Raw genomic sequence first — 12,918 nt, forward strand, 5'->3', positions numbered from 1 at the left:
AGGGAAGTGGTAGGATGGTAGTTGTGATGAGATTGGGTAAGAGTGGTAAGGTCACAGGAGAGGCCCCCAAGTGGAGCCCCAATGGGCAAGGGGGGATGGAGGGGGTAGATTTAGTGGGGGGGAAGGGTAATTCCAGGGAGGGAGATATTTCAGGTATCTTAAATATGTTAAACACCATTAGCAATGGGAGAGGATTTTTTTTCACACAAGCAGCTGAATGGGAGGGAGAAGATTTACCTCAGGGTATTGTCTATGTTTATGCTTGCATATTTCTTACTGTGCATTAACCATGGCTTGGAGAGTTAGCTCATGGAATATAAGAGGGGTGGGGGATTCTACCAAAAGAGCATTGGTTCTGGCTTCAATGGAGGGGAGGGGACCAGGGATACTTTGTCTGCAAGAGACTCACTTAACTAGAGACAGTATGACCCAATTGGGTATACGTAAGTTTCCGTATTGATACCATTTGGTACATTCCTCATACTCACGGGGGGTCAGCATATTGGTAAGTAAGGGGCTGCCATTTTCCTGCGAACAGAGCTGGATAGATGAGCAGGGATGTTATATGTTTTTGGCCTGCACAATAGATAACAAGCCTTATATACTAGCCAATATATATATCCCCCCCCCTTTAACTTTACAATACTACAGAAACTAATTGAGTTTATGCTGGACAAACCAGATATCCCCTTGATTGCAGTGGGACATTATAACAAAGTCCCTGATAGAGGGTACGACAGATTCCCCCCGAAACTTGACTTAAAAAACGAACGAGGGGGTCGTTTATGGAGGAGGCAGGGTTAAAGGATATTTGGTGTGTCCACCATCCACAGACTCGCCAGTATTCCTGTTTTTCCAGTTCTCACGGCACATTGTCTAGAATTGATCTGGCTATGGGTAATGAAATGTTATTAAGCAGGGTGAAGGAGATAGAGTACTGCCCGAGAGGGGTCTCAGACCACTCACCGCTACAACTATAAATTAGGAAAAAGGAGAGACCAACTCCGCGGGAGTGGAAAATCAGCCCTTATTGGCTTGAATTGATTGGGAAATCACAAGAACTGTCGGATAGCCTGAGGGAATATACGCAAATCAATGCAGGCACGGCAGAGGCTGAGGTGGTCTGGGACTCCTTGAAGGCATATTTAAGGGGCCTGTTAATACAAAAGGTGGCAAGATTACAAAGGGAATCTAGAAAATGGGAAGAAGAGACTAGAAACAAAGCGATGCTAGCTGAGCAGCGCTATATAGAAGACCCCTCCCTAAGTAGACAAGGTGAATGGCTTGAAAAACAACTGGTCTACAAAATGGCAAATAGGAGAAAGGCTGAGAACCGCCAAATTTTTCAAAAACAACTTCAATTTGGCGAACGGGAGAAGGTGGGGCGTGTGCTGTCGCTCCTGGTATGGACTAACACCCCTTCTTCTAATATCGGGGCTATTAGGGGTCCCACAGGCGAAATTATAACAGAAGGCAGGGGGATAAGATATACATTCCACAATTTTTATAAATCCCTATATAAATCTAGGGGCGAGAATGTAAATATGGAGACCTTTTTTCAGGGAATATCGTTTCTAAATTTGCTAGATAGCGAGAAAAAAAACCTGGAATCCCCGATCACGCTGGAAGAACTGCGGTGTGCTGTAATAGAGATGGCTAACCATAAATCACCAGGCCCCGACGGGCTCCCAATAGAAATATTTAAGCAATATGGGGATGTACTGTTACCGGAGCTACTGCACACTCTGAACCATGCTTTCTCCAAAGGGTATCTCCCTCCCTCCATGATGGAGGCAACAATTATTATAATTTACAAAGAGGGAAAAGATCAACTCGATCCCTCCTCATATCGTCCAATTTCACTGCTTTGCACGGACGTAAAAATCCTTGCAAAGGTACTTGCAACACGACTAAAAGGGTGCATCGAGAGTCTTATTCACCCTGACCAGTCAGGATTTATTCCTAACAGGTCAACAAGCCTGAACATAAGAAGGGTTTTTCTAAACATGCAGGTTCCCACTCATAATGAGGGCCCCAGGGCACTGTTGGCCTTGGATGTTGCTAAGGCATTTGACAGCCTGGAGTGGACGTATCTATGGCGGTTACTAGAAGGCTTTGGGTTTGGCCCGTCCTTTATCAGGTGGGTCAAGCTCCTATACAATAAACCACGTGCAAAAGTTAAGATCAATGGCGAAGCATCAGACCTATTTGAATTGGAGAGGGGAACGAGACAAGGCTGTCCTCTGTCCCCACTCCTATTCGCATTGGCTATGGCAGTGTTTCCCAACTCCAGTCCTCAAGGCACACCAACAGGTCATGTTTTCAGGATTTCCCTCAGATGAAACAGCTGTGGTAATTACTAAGGCAGTGAAACTGATCAAATCACCTGTGCAAAATAATGGAAAGCCTGAAAACATGACCTGTTGGTGTGCCTTGAGGACTGGAGTTGGGAAACACTGGGCTATGGAACCCTTAGCTATAAAAACCAGGCTTAAGGAAGACATTCTGGGATTCAAAAGGGGCCCAGATGAAGACAGGATATCGGTGTTCGCGGACGACATCCTATTTTTCATAGGGGATGTTAACAACTCATTGGCCCCAGTGGTCCAAATGGTTAGGGAGTTCGGCAGGTTCTCAGGATTAATTATTAATTGGGATAAGTCGGCTCTGCTTCCAATAGACACAGTACGATATCGAATGCCAGCCGATATGCCCCAGTTAAAAATCCTGACTACAATTAAATACTTGGGGATCTGGATTACCCGGGATGTCAACGAATATATTGGCATAAACATGGCCCCCTTATTGTTAAAACTGAAGCAAAAAAAAGACATTTGGAGCCGCCTCCCTCTCTCTACGGCCGGGAGATGCAGTCTAATTAAAATGATTTGGCTCCCTCAGATATTATACATTCTCCACAATTCTCCGATTTGGGTTAACCAAGTGTGGTTTAAAAGAGTGGAAACGTTATTCCGCGAATTAATGTGGAAAGGTGGGCAGGCCATAATTGGGTTGCAGCTCCCGGCCGGGGAGGGAGGGATGGCGGTCCCACACCCGAGAATTTATTTATTGGCGTCTCAGCTACAGCATATCGCAGGGTGTGGAATTCCAGACCCAAGAAAGGACTGCTTTAGATTGATACTAATAGGGGCCCCACATAAAACGCTAGTAGAAGCTTTGGAGGCAAACTCATTTGCTTACAAGTGCCCGACCACAAATTTACTTAATAAGATATGGAGGACAACAAAGGCTCTATTGGGATACCTTGGAGTAACTGAATTTGCTCCCCTTTGGAACAATAAAAATCTCCCGGAAGTTGAGGGGGTGGGAAAATGTAAAATTTGGGAGAGACAGGGAATTACGCACCTTGTCCATTTGTACGAAGGGAATATTATGAAGTCATTCTCAGACCTGAGGCAAGAATTTAATATCCCAAATAAAACCTTCTTTAAATATCTTCAGATCAGGCATGCCACCCAGACTCAGTTTAAGACCCATTCGTTAGATAGGATCCAGACTCCTATTCTCAACAAAATAGCCCAAAGGGACTCAACGAAAGGGTTTATTTCAGAGCTATATAATAAATTGGGGGCCAGGGCCATAAACCAATCGGGTTTGTTTAAGAGTAGAGAAAGATGGGAACGAGACTTGGGACTGATAACGCAAGAACAGTGGAGTAGGATCCTAAATAGAGGGGTTCTAGTATCTATTTCCCCAGCACAGAGAATGTCTCACCTATTCTTAATACATCGGGTCTACTACACCCCAAAAAAAATGTTTCAATTAGGCTGGAAACCAAGAGATGAATGCCCTAGATGCAAGGCTACAGGTGACCTCGTCCACATGTTCTGGAGATGTCCCAAACTCTTCAGATACTGGACAGAGGTCATCAACAAACTTAATAGCATTTTTAAGACCTCTTTAGAGCCAGACGCTAGAACCTGCCTCCTGGGAGACATGGAAGATCATAGAGTACCCCCGGGAACACTGGAGGGCGTGCTCCAAGGCCTATTTCAGGCACGCAAATTAATTGCGCAACGCTGGCAGGCGCACGGCCCCCCATACAGTAGGTGCACGCGATATTGTGTCAATCTCGCTCCCTTTCTCGGCGAGATTGAGCACCTACGAGCCCCATCGCGGGAGCCAGCGCCGAGCTGGCTTGCCGCAATGGAGACAGAGCCGTCATAGAAGCGACGGGAGATCCGACTTGGATTCCCGCCAATTCTACACGTGTGCGGCGTTTGTTATGAATCCTGAGGGGGAAGTCCCCGCCGGATTTTAAATAAAAATTTGGCATGGGTTCCCCCCTCAGGAGCATACCGGGCCCTTAGGTCTGTTATGGGTTGTAAGGAGAGCCCCCCTACGCCGAAAAAACGGCGTAGGGGGTCCCCCTACAATCCATACCAGACCCGTATCCAAAGCACGCTACCCGGCCGGTCAGGAAAGGAGTGGGGACGAGCGAGCGCCCCCCCCCTCCTGAGCCGTACCGGGCTGCATGCCCTCAACATGGGGGGGTTGGGTGCTCTGGGGCAGGGGGGCGCACTGCGGGGCCCCCCCACCCCAGAGCACCCTGTCCCCATGTTGATGAGGACAGGGCCCCTTCCCGACAACCCTGGCCGTTGGTTGTCGGGGTATGCGGGCGGGAGGCTTATCGGAATCTGGGAGCCCCCTTTAATAAGGGGGCCCCCAGATACCGGCCCCCACCCTATGTGAATGGATATGGGGTACATCGTACCCCTACCCATTCACCTGGAGGAAAAGTGGTAAAAACACAAATAAAAAACACAGGGTATTAAAATATTTTATTAGTCTGCTCCGGAGGCTCCCCCTGTCTTCTTTAGCCCTTTTACCAGGGGGAGCTTCTTCTTCCGATTTCCGGGGGTCTTCTCCTGCTCTCCGGGGTCTTCACCGCTCTTCTGTGACGTCTTCTCCGCTCTGGGGGGTCTTCTTCTATGTTCGCCGCTCTCCGCTCTTGACTCGGCACACCCCGGTTCTTCCTCCCGCTGTCCGGTGCCTTCACCTTCTTCCGCTGTTCTGTGACGTCTTCTCCTCTTCTTCCGCTGTTCTGTGACGACTTCTACTTCTCCCTTCAGGCCGTTGTGCTGTGACGTCTTCTCTTCTTCTCTTCTCCCGATGTTGACACGCCGGGCTCTTCTTGCTGCAATGACGGGTGCGCGGCTTGCGTCGGACTTATATGGGCCTCATAGTCCCATCATGCTCCGGTAGGTACCACGTGGGTAGGTATCACATGGGTAGGTACCAGAGCATGATGGGACTGTGAGGCCTATATAAATCCGATGCAAGCCACGCACCCGTCAATGCAGCGAGAAGAGGCGACATGTCAGCATCTGGAGAAGAGAAGAAGAGAAGACGTCACAGCACAGCGGCCTGAAGGGAGAAGTAGAAGTCGTCACAGAACAGCGGAAGAAGAGGAGAAGACGTCACAGAACAGCGGAAAAAGGAGAAGGCACCAGACAGCGGGAGGAAGAACCGGGGTGCGCCGAGTCAAGAGCGGAGAACATAGAAGAAGACCCCCAGAGCGGAGAAGACGTCACAGAAGAGCGGTGAAGACCCCGGAGAGCAGGAGAAGACCCCCGGAAATCGGAAGAAGAAGCTCCCCCTGGTAAAAGAGCTAAAGAAGACAGGGGGAGCCTCCGGAGCAGACTAATCAAATATTTTAATACCCTGTGTTTTTTATTTGTGTTTTTACCACTTTTCCTCCAGGTGAATGGGTAGGGGTACGATGTACCCCATATCCATTCACTTAGGGTGGGGGGCCGGTATCTGGGGGCCCCCTTATTAAAGGGGGCTCCCAGATTCCGATAAGCCTCCCGCCCGCATACCCCGACAACCAACGGCCAGGGTTGTCGGGAAGGGGCCCTGTCGTCATAAACATGGGGACAGGGTGCTCTGAGGTGGGGGGGCCCTGCAGTGTGCCCCCCTGCCCCAGAGCACCCAACCCCCCCATGTTGAGGGCATGCAGCCTGGTACGGCTCAGGAGGGGGGGCGCTCGCTCGTCCCCACTCCTTTCCTGACCGGCCGGGTAGCGTGCTTTGGATACGGGTCTGGTATGGATTGTAGGAGGATCCCCTACGCCGTTTTTTCGGCGTAGGGGGGCTCTCCTTACAACCCATAACAGACCTAAGGGCCCGGTATGCTCCTGAGGGGGGAACCCATGCCGAATTTTTATTTAAAATCCGGCGGGGACTTCCCCCTCAGGATTCATAACAAATGCCGCACACGTGTAGAATTGGCAGGAATCCAAGTCGGATCTCCCGTCGCTTCTATGACGCGCACGTTGGAATGTGCTGTCACTATTCCAGTGAGTGCGAGATGTCGGCGAGATCTCGGCACCATGTCGCCGAGAATCAGCGCGATGCTGTCGTACTAAAAACACAATATCACAAACACCTACTGTATGTTAGAAATTGGATTGGAACCATAAATGTGCTGATTGAGAGCGAGAGAGTGGCCTTTATCAAGCAAGGTAATCATAAAAGGTTAAAAAAAGTAAAAAGGGGGGACCCTGGTTGAGACACACAGGCTTCCCTCTGTAGAGGTAAAAGATCGTCATCAGTAGAAACTTCCCCCAACCATAGAAGATAACAATTTTTCAACAGTCAAAAATTAAAGTAAGTTGTACCAAATTTTTGGCCCCTCTCTAAAAGAGAATACGAGTTATAGTCGTGAAAGAGGCAGCTTCCCTCTCCCATCTTGGTTGGTCTTTTTCCTTATAAGAAGACATTAGAGATACACTGGGGGGAGGGAGAGATGAGGCAGGGGAGGGGGACGGTGGGGGGGGGTGGGGCAGGGCGGGGGGAGGTGGCAGGGACAAGAGAGGGGATGGGAAGAGGTAGGATTATTATTTCACGTATTTTATGATCACTGTTGGCGATGGCTTTGTATTTTACTGTATGCACTACGCACCTTATGCTATGGGTGTGAGTAATTTTGTAAACATTGTACTTTGGGAAAAAATAAAAAATAAAGAAGAATTAGGATTAAAAAAAAAGAAAGTTAGTATTTTTGGTCGCTATGGCCTCTGCTAGAAGAGTGTCAGAGCTGGTGGCCTTGTCTTGTAGAGAACCATACCTTATTCTGCATAAAGACAGGGTGGTTCTCCGTCCTCACACATCTTTTCTGCCAAAGGTTGTGTCCAGTTTTCACTTAAACCAGGATTTGATCCTACCATCCTTCTTTTCAAGACCCACTTCAAGAAAGGAAGGGTTGCTGCATACCTTGGATTTTGTCAGGGCCATGAAGGCCTACCTTAACCACTTAAGGACCAGCCCATGTACATATACGTCCACAATATGGCACGTACAGGCACATGGGCGTATAGGTACGTCCTCGCCTATTAGCGGGTGGGGGGTCCGATCGGGACCCCCCCCGCTACATGCGGAGGTCGGGTCCGCTCGGGGAGCGATCCGGGACCACGGCGCGGCTATTTGTTTATAGCCGCTCCGTCGCGATCGCTCCCCGGAGCTGAAGAACGAGGAGAGCCGTGTGTAAACACGGCTTCCCCGTCCTTCACTATGGCGGCGCATCGATCGCGTCATTCCCTTTATAGGGAAGACACGATCGATGACGTCATTCCTACAGCCACACCCCCAAACAGTTGTAAACACATACTAGGTGCACCCTAACTCCTACAGCGCCACCTGTGGTTAACTCCCAAACTGCAACTGTCATTTTCACAATAAAGAATGCAATTTAAATGCATTTTTTGCTGTGAAAATGACAATGGTCCCAAAAATGTGTCAAAATTGTCCGAAGTGTCCGCCATAATGTCGCAGTCACGAAAAAAATTGCTGATCGCCGCCATTAGTAGTAAAAAAAAAATAAAAAATAAAAATGCAATAAAACTATCCCCTATTTTGTAAACACTATAAATTTTGCGCAAACCAATCGATAAACGCTTATTGCGATTTTTTTTACTAAAAATAGGTAGAAGAATACGTATCGGCCTAAACTGAGGAAAAAAAATGTTTTTATATATGTTTTTGGGGGATATTTATTACAGCAAAAAGTAAAAAATATTGCTTTTTTTTCAAAATTGTCGCTCTATTTTTGTTTATAGCGCAAAAACTAAAAACCGCAGATGTGATCAAATACCACCAAAAGAAAGCTCTATTTGTGGGGAAAAAAGGACGCCAATTTTGTTTGGGAGCCACGTCGCACGACCGCGCAATTGTCTGTTAAAGCGACGCAGTCCCGAACTGTAAAAACACCTTGGGTCTTTAGGCTGCATATTGGTCCGGGGCTTAAGTGGTTATGGCTACCGAAAGGATTCGAAAGACGGATATGCTGTTCATCCTGCCAGAGGGGCCCAAGATGGGTCAGGCGGCAGCAAAAGCTACCATCGCTAGATGGATTAAACAATTAATTAGTCAGGCCTATGGCTTGAAGGGGTTGCCCCCTCCTTTGTCAATAAAGGCCCATTCTACCAGGGCCATGGGCGCCTCCTGGGCAGCACACCACCAGATCTCTATGGCTCATGTTTGCCGGGTCGGCGACCTAGTCATCAGTCCACACGTTCACAAAGTTTTACCAGTTGGACGTTAGAAGGAGTGCTGATGCAGCCTTTGGGCAGGCGGTGCTGCAAGCTGCGATTTAAGATCCTCGGGATCTGGGGCATCCTTGATTTAAATTAATTTTTTTTTTTTATTTAATTTGGATTTAATTATGATTTAAATTTATTTCCTAAATTAAGTCATCTTGATGGAGATGTCTACCTCCCCTCATTAAAGCATTGCTTTCGGACATCCCGTATAATAATGACTATGCCGCTCTGTGTCCCGTGATGTACGATAAAGAAAAAGGGATTTTTATATACAGCTTACCTGTAAAATCCTTTTCTTGAAGTACATCATGGGACACAGAGCTCCCACCCCTCTTATGGGGAAGATTTTGGGATGCATACTGCTTTCTACAAAACTGAGGTACTCCCACTATGGGAGGGGGTTATATAGGGAGGGGACTTCCTGTCTGAGATTGCCAGTGTCCATCACCTGAAGGTAGACTCTATAACCCATATAGTAATGACTATGCCGCTCTGTGTCCCGTGATGTACTTCAAGAAAAGGATTTTACAGGTAAGCTGTATATAAAAATCCCTTTTTTAGGCCCTAGAGAATAATATGGCGGTCGATACATTACTTTTTGTCACACCATATTTGCGCAGTGGTCTTACAAGCATACTTTTTTTAATAAAAAAATTAAAGAACAGTAAAGTTAGCCCAATTTTTTTATATTGTGAAAGATGATGTTACTCCGAATAAATTGATACCCAACATGTCACTCTTCAAAGTGGGACCCGCTTGTGGAATGGGGACAAACTTCTACCCTTAAAAACCTCCATATGAGACATTTAAAAAATTCTACAGGTTTCAGAGGAGGTCTAGGGCGCTTGCTCTAATGATCGTGGCGATATCTCACAAGTGTGGGTTGAACATCGTTTTCATATGCGGGCACTACTCGCGTATGCGTTCGCTTCTGCACGCAAGCTCTGCGGAAGGGGCGCGTTTAAAAATGTTTTTTTTTCTTATTTATTTTACTTTTTATTTTTACACTGTTCCTTTAAAAAAAAATTGTGTCACTTTTATTCCTATTACAAGATATGTAAAAATCCATTGTGATAGAAAAAAGCATGACCGGACCTCTTAAATGTGAAATATGAAAAATATGGAAAAAAAATGTTTTTGCTTTAAGAGCTATGGGCAAAAGTGACATTTTTACGTTGCTTCCACCCTGCAATGGTATGGAGATGGGTGGGGGCCATCTTCCCCTCACTCATCTCCATACCTAACGGGACAGAACACGATCACCTCCGCCGCTGCCTGCAGCTCCAGAAGTGGTGGGAGTTCTTGCGGCGAATTTGCCGCAGAGACCATTTTTATCTGAAAGTGGACCGCCCCTGCTCTTGAAGAGGATACCAGGGTTTATTTTATCTATCTGCTGCCATAACAATGATATCCCTCTTCAAAGAGCCACCATATAATGACGGCAGGCGGTCCGGAAGTGGTTAATAATTGTGAATCTATCAGCACTGCTATCAGGACAAAATGTTAAACCCAGCTTAAGAACATGATTTTCCTCAGCTGATAACAAATAAGAAGAAAGATTTACTATTTCAAATTGAGTTGTTCCCCTTGATTCGGCGGGGGCAGGCTGTCTAGGGAAGGACTTGGAGTCTTGGGAGCTTTGACTAAAGAAATTGGTGCAGGAATTGGATCAATTCTGCATTAGATTTGTGGAAGCAAACATGGTTTTCAGTTCTCCTACCTTTGTGGGAACATTAGAAGACACAGATAGGGGAAGTGATGTGTTTGCAATAGTATCCATAACAGGTGTGAAAGTGCTGACTGCAGCATTAGAAAAAAGTGCATTGGTGTGGAAGGACGTAATAAGGATTTTTTTTGGACGGCCTACAGGTCATCGATTGTGTTTTGCTCCGAAGGTGTGCTTAAAAGATTTCAGTGATTGAGCGTCTTGGTCTCTCTTTCTTTTCTTAGGTATTCTGTCTTCAGACAGGTCATGGTAGATAGTATACTGACTGGAAGAAATAGAAGAAGCAGAAAATAAATTAAGGATTATAATAATATCATCTCTGTTTCGTGCCACAAAGTGACTTTCTTTAGGAACATGGGAAAAAACACAGTAGATGTTGTGACCGAAGTGTGTTTGATAACCTATCTCTGTATCTGTTCATCAAGAACCAAGATCTCGTGTTCATACTGGGAACAAAGGAGAGAGATAATTGTGAGTGAGCAACTTTTTACATTTGATAAAGGAGAGAACTAAGGGCTAGTTTTTGGACTTTTTAGGCACGATTTGGTTGGTCAGAATATATTTACGCAAGAAAAGATTTTTTCTAAAAAATAGATTTGTTTATTTAGATATAAAATATCGTAATATGTAGAACAAAATAAAGAAGAAAAAGTATTGCCGTTTCCAGCACAAAAAACTATCTAAAAGGCTAACTAAGCAAGCCTATCCATAAACAATGACAGGAATTTGTACATAAAATATAACAATGTATCAACAATGAAGTTGAACACTTCCAAAGAGATTTGGAATAAGGTGCATAAATGTGATTAGTAGTCCTGTCGCGTTGTGGAAATGCAGGCAAAGATATGTCTGCGGTGGTTTGGCTTGCTGCGTTGGTGGACTCGACCGGTTTCGCGCTTTAACAGCGCTTCCTCACGGAGTCAGCAGTGTAGTTTTAACTATAGGACAACATTGAACAATAACATACAAAAAATGAATAAAAAACAGTATATCAATTTAAATAATAGCGCTGATAAAGCAGTAGAATAAATAAGTATACACAGGGATATATACACGGGCAAGTGGAGGTAGAAGGGGAAGGTAAGAAGATGGGGTGGGGGGAGGGGGGGGGGAGGGAAGGTGAAGAGTGAGGAAAGAATGGGAAAGAAAGGGGGGGGGGGAAAGGGAGGACATAAGGAAGTGGGGGAAAAAGGAAGAAGCATAAAGTCCTGATAGGTGAATGCAACCCCAGAGCATTTCCTCAATGATGCAGTGGGAGCGAGGGTGCGTGTGTATATAGAGTATAGAATAGTCTTGGGGAGAAGGGGATAATAAGATAAAGCAGCTGATATAGATACTTACAGATAGTATTGGTTGGTAGGGGAATCGATACATAAATTTTCTGGCAATAATAAAAGAACAAGAAACAGACTGTGTCCGGGCTGCTGGACGTTGTAAGGGGTATAGGGGAGCGACCCAAGTAAAATGAAAAGTAACAGTCTGAAGAATAAAAAATACAATGAATATAATATAGAGCTGGTATAGGATAATGACAAAATAATAAGGAGAACATCCTACCTTCAGTGAAGGAGGGCAGAGCTTGAGGAGAAGGAAGAAGGGAGAGGGTGACCACTATCTCCTAACAATCCTCAATAAATGCTGCACTTCCTGGTAGCAGAAGTGAGTAACCAGAGCTGGGTGCCGGCTGATAGCCAGATATTAAGGCAATGATAAGCCTGGTATAATAAAGAGAAAAAAACACTTGTAACCTATTAGTTACAGGGAACGGAATAGAGAGATAGGGCATAGGGAAGGGCATACCTGGTTCAATAAATGCGATGGCAAATCTCCTCCACGAGTCTCCCGAGAGACTGCAGCGATCGGGTCTCGTGTGCAGGGGTTTTCATTTTACTTGGGTCGCTCCCCTATACCCCTTACAACGTCCAGCAGCCCGGACACAGTCTGTTTCTTGTTCTTTTATTATTGCCAGAAAATTTATGTATCGATTCCCCTACCAACCAATACTATCTGTAAGTATCTATATCAGCTGCTTTATCTTATTATCCCCTTCTCCCCAAGACTATTCTATACTCTATATACACACGCACCCTCGCTCCCACTGCATCATTGAGGAAATGCTCTGGGGTTGCATTCACCTATCAGGACTTTATGCTTCTTCCTTTTTCCCCCACTTCCTTCTGTCCCCCCTTTCCCCCCCCCCCCCTTTCTTTCCCATTCTTTCCTCACTCTTCACCTTCCCTCCCCCCCCCCCTCCCCCCTCCCCATCTTCTTACCTTCCCCTTCTACCTCCACTTGCCCGTGTATATATCCCTGTGTATACTTATTTATTCTACTGCTTTATCAGCGCTATTATTTAAATTGATATACTGTTTTTTATTCATTTTTTGTATGTTATTGTTCAATGTTGTCCTATAGTTAAAACTACACTGCTGACTCCGTGAGGAAGCGCTGTTAAAGCGCGAAACCGGTCGAGTCCACCAACGCAGCAAGCCAAACCACCGCAGACATATCTTTGCCTGCATTTCCACAACGCGACAGGACTACTAATCACATTTATGCACCTTATTCCAAATCTCTTTGGAAGTGTTCAACTTCATTGTTGATACATTGTTATATTTTATGTACAAAT

The sequence above is a fragment of the Rana temporaria genome, chromosome 2 (assembly GCF_905171775.1).
Source record: "Rana temporaria chromosome 2, aRanTem1.1, whole genome shotgun sequence".
NCBI classification, from domain to species: domain Eukaryota; kingdom Metazoa; phylum Chordata; class Amphibia; order Anura; family Ranidae; genus Rana; species Rana temporaria.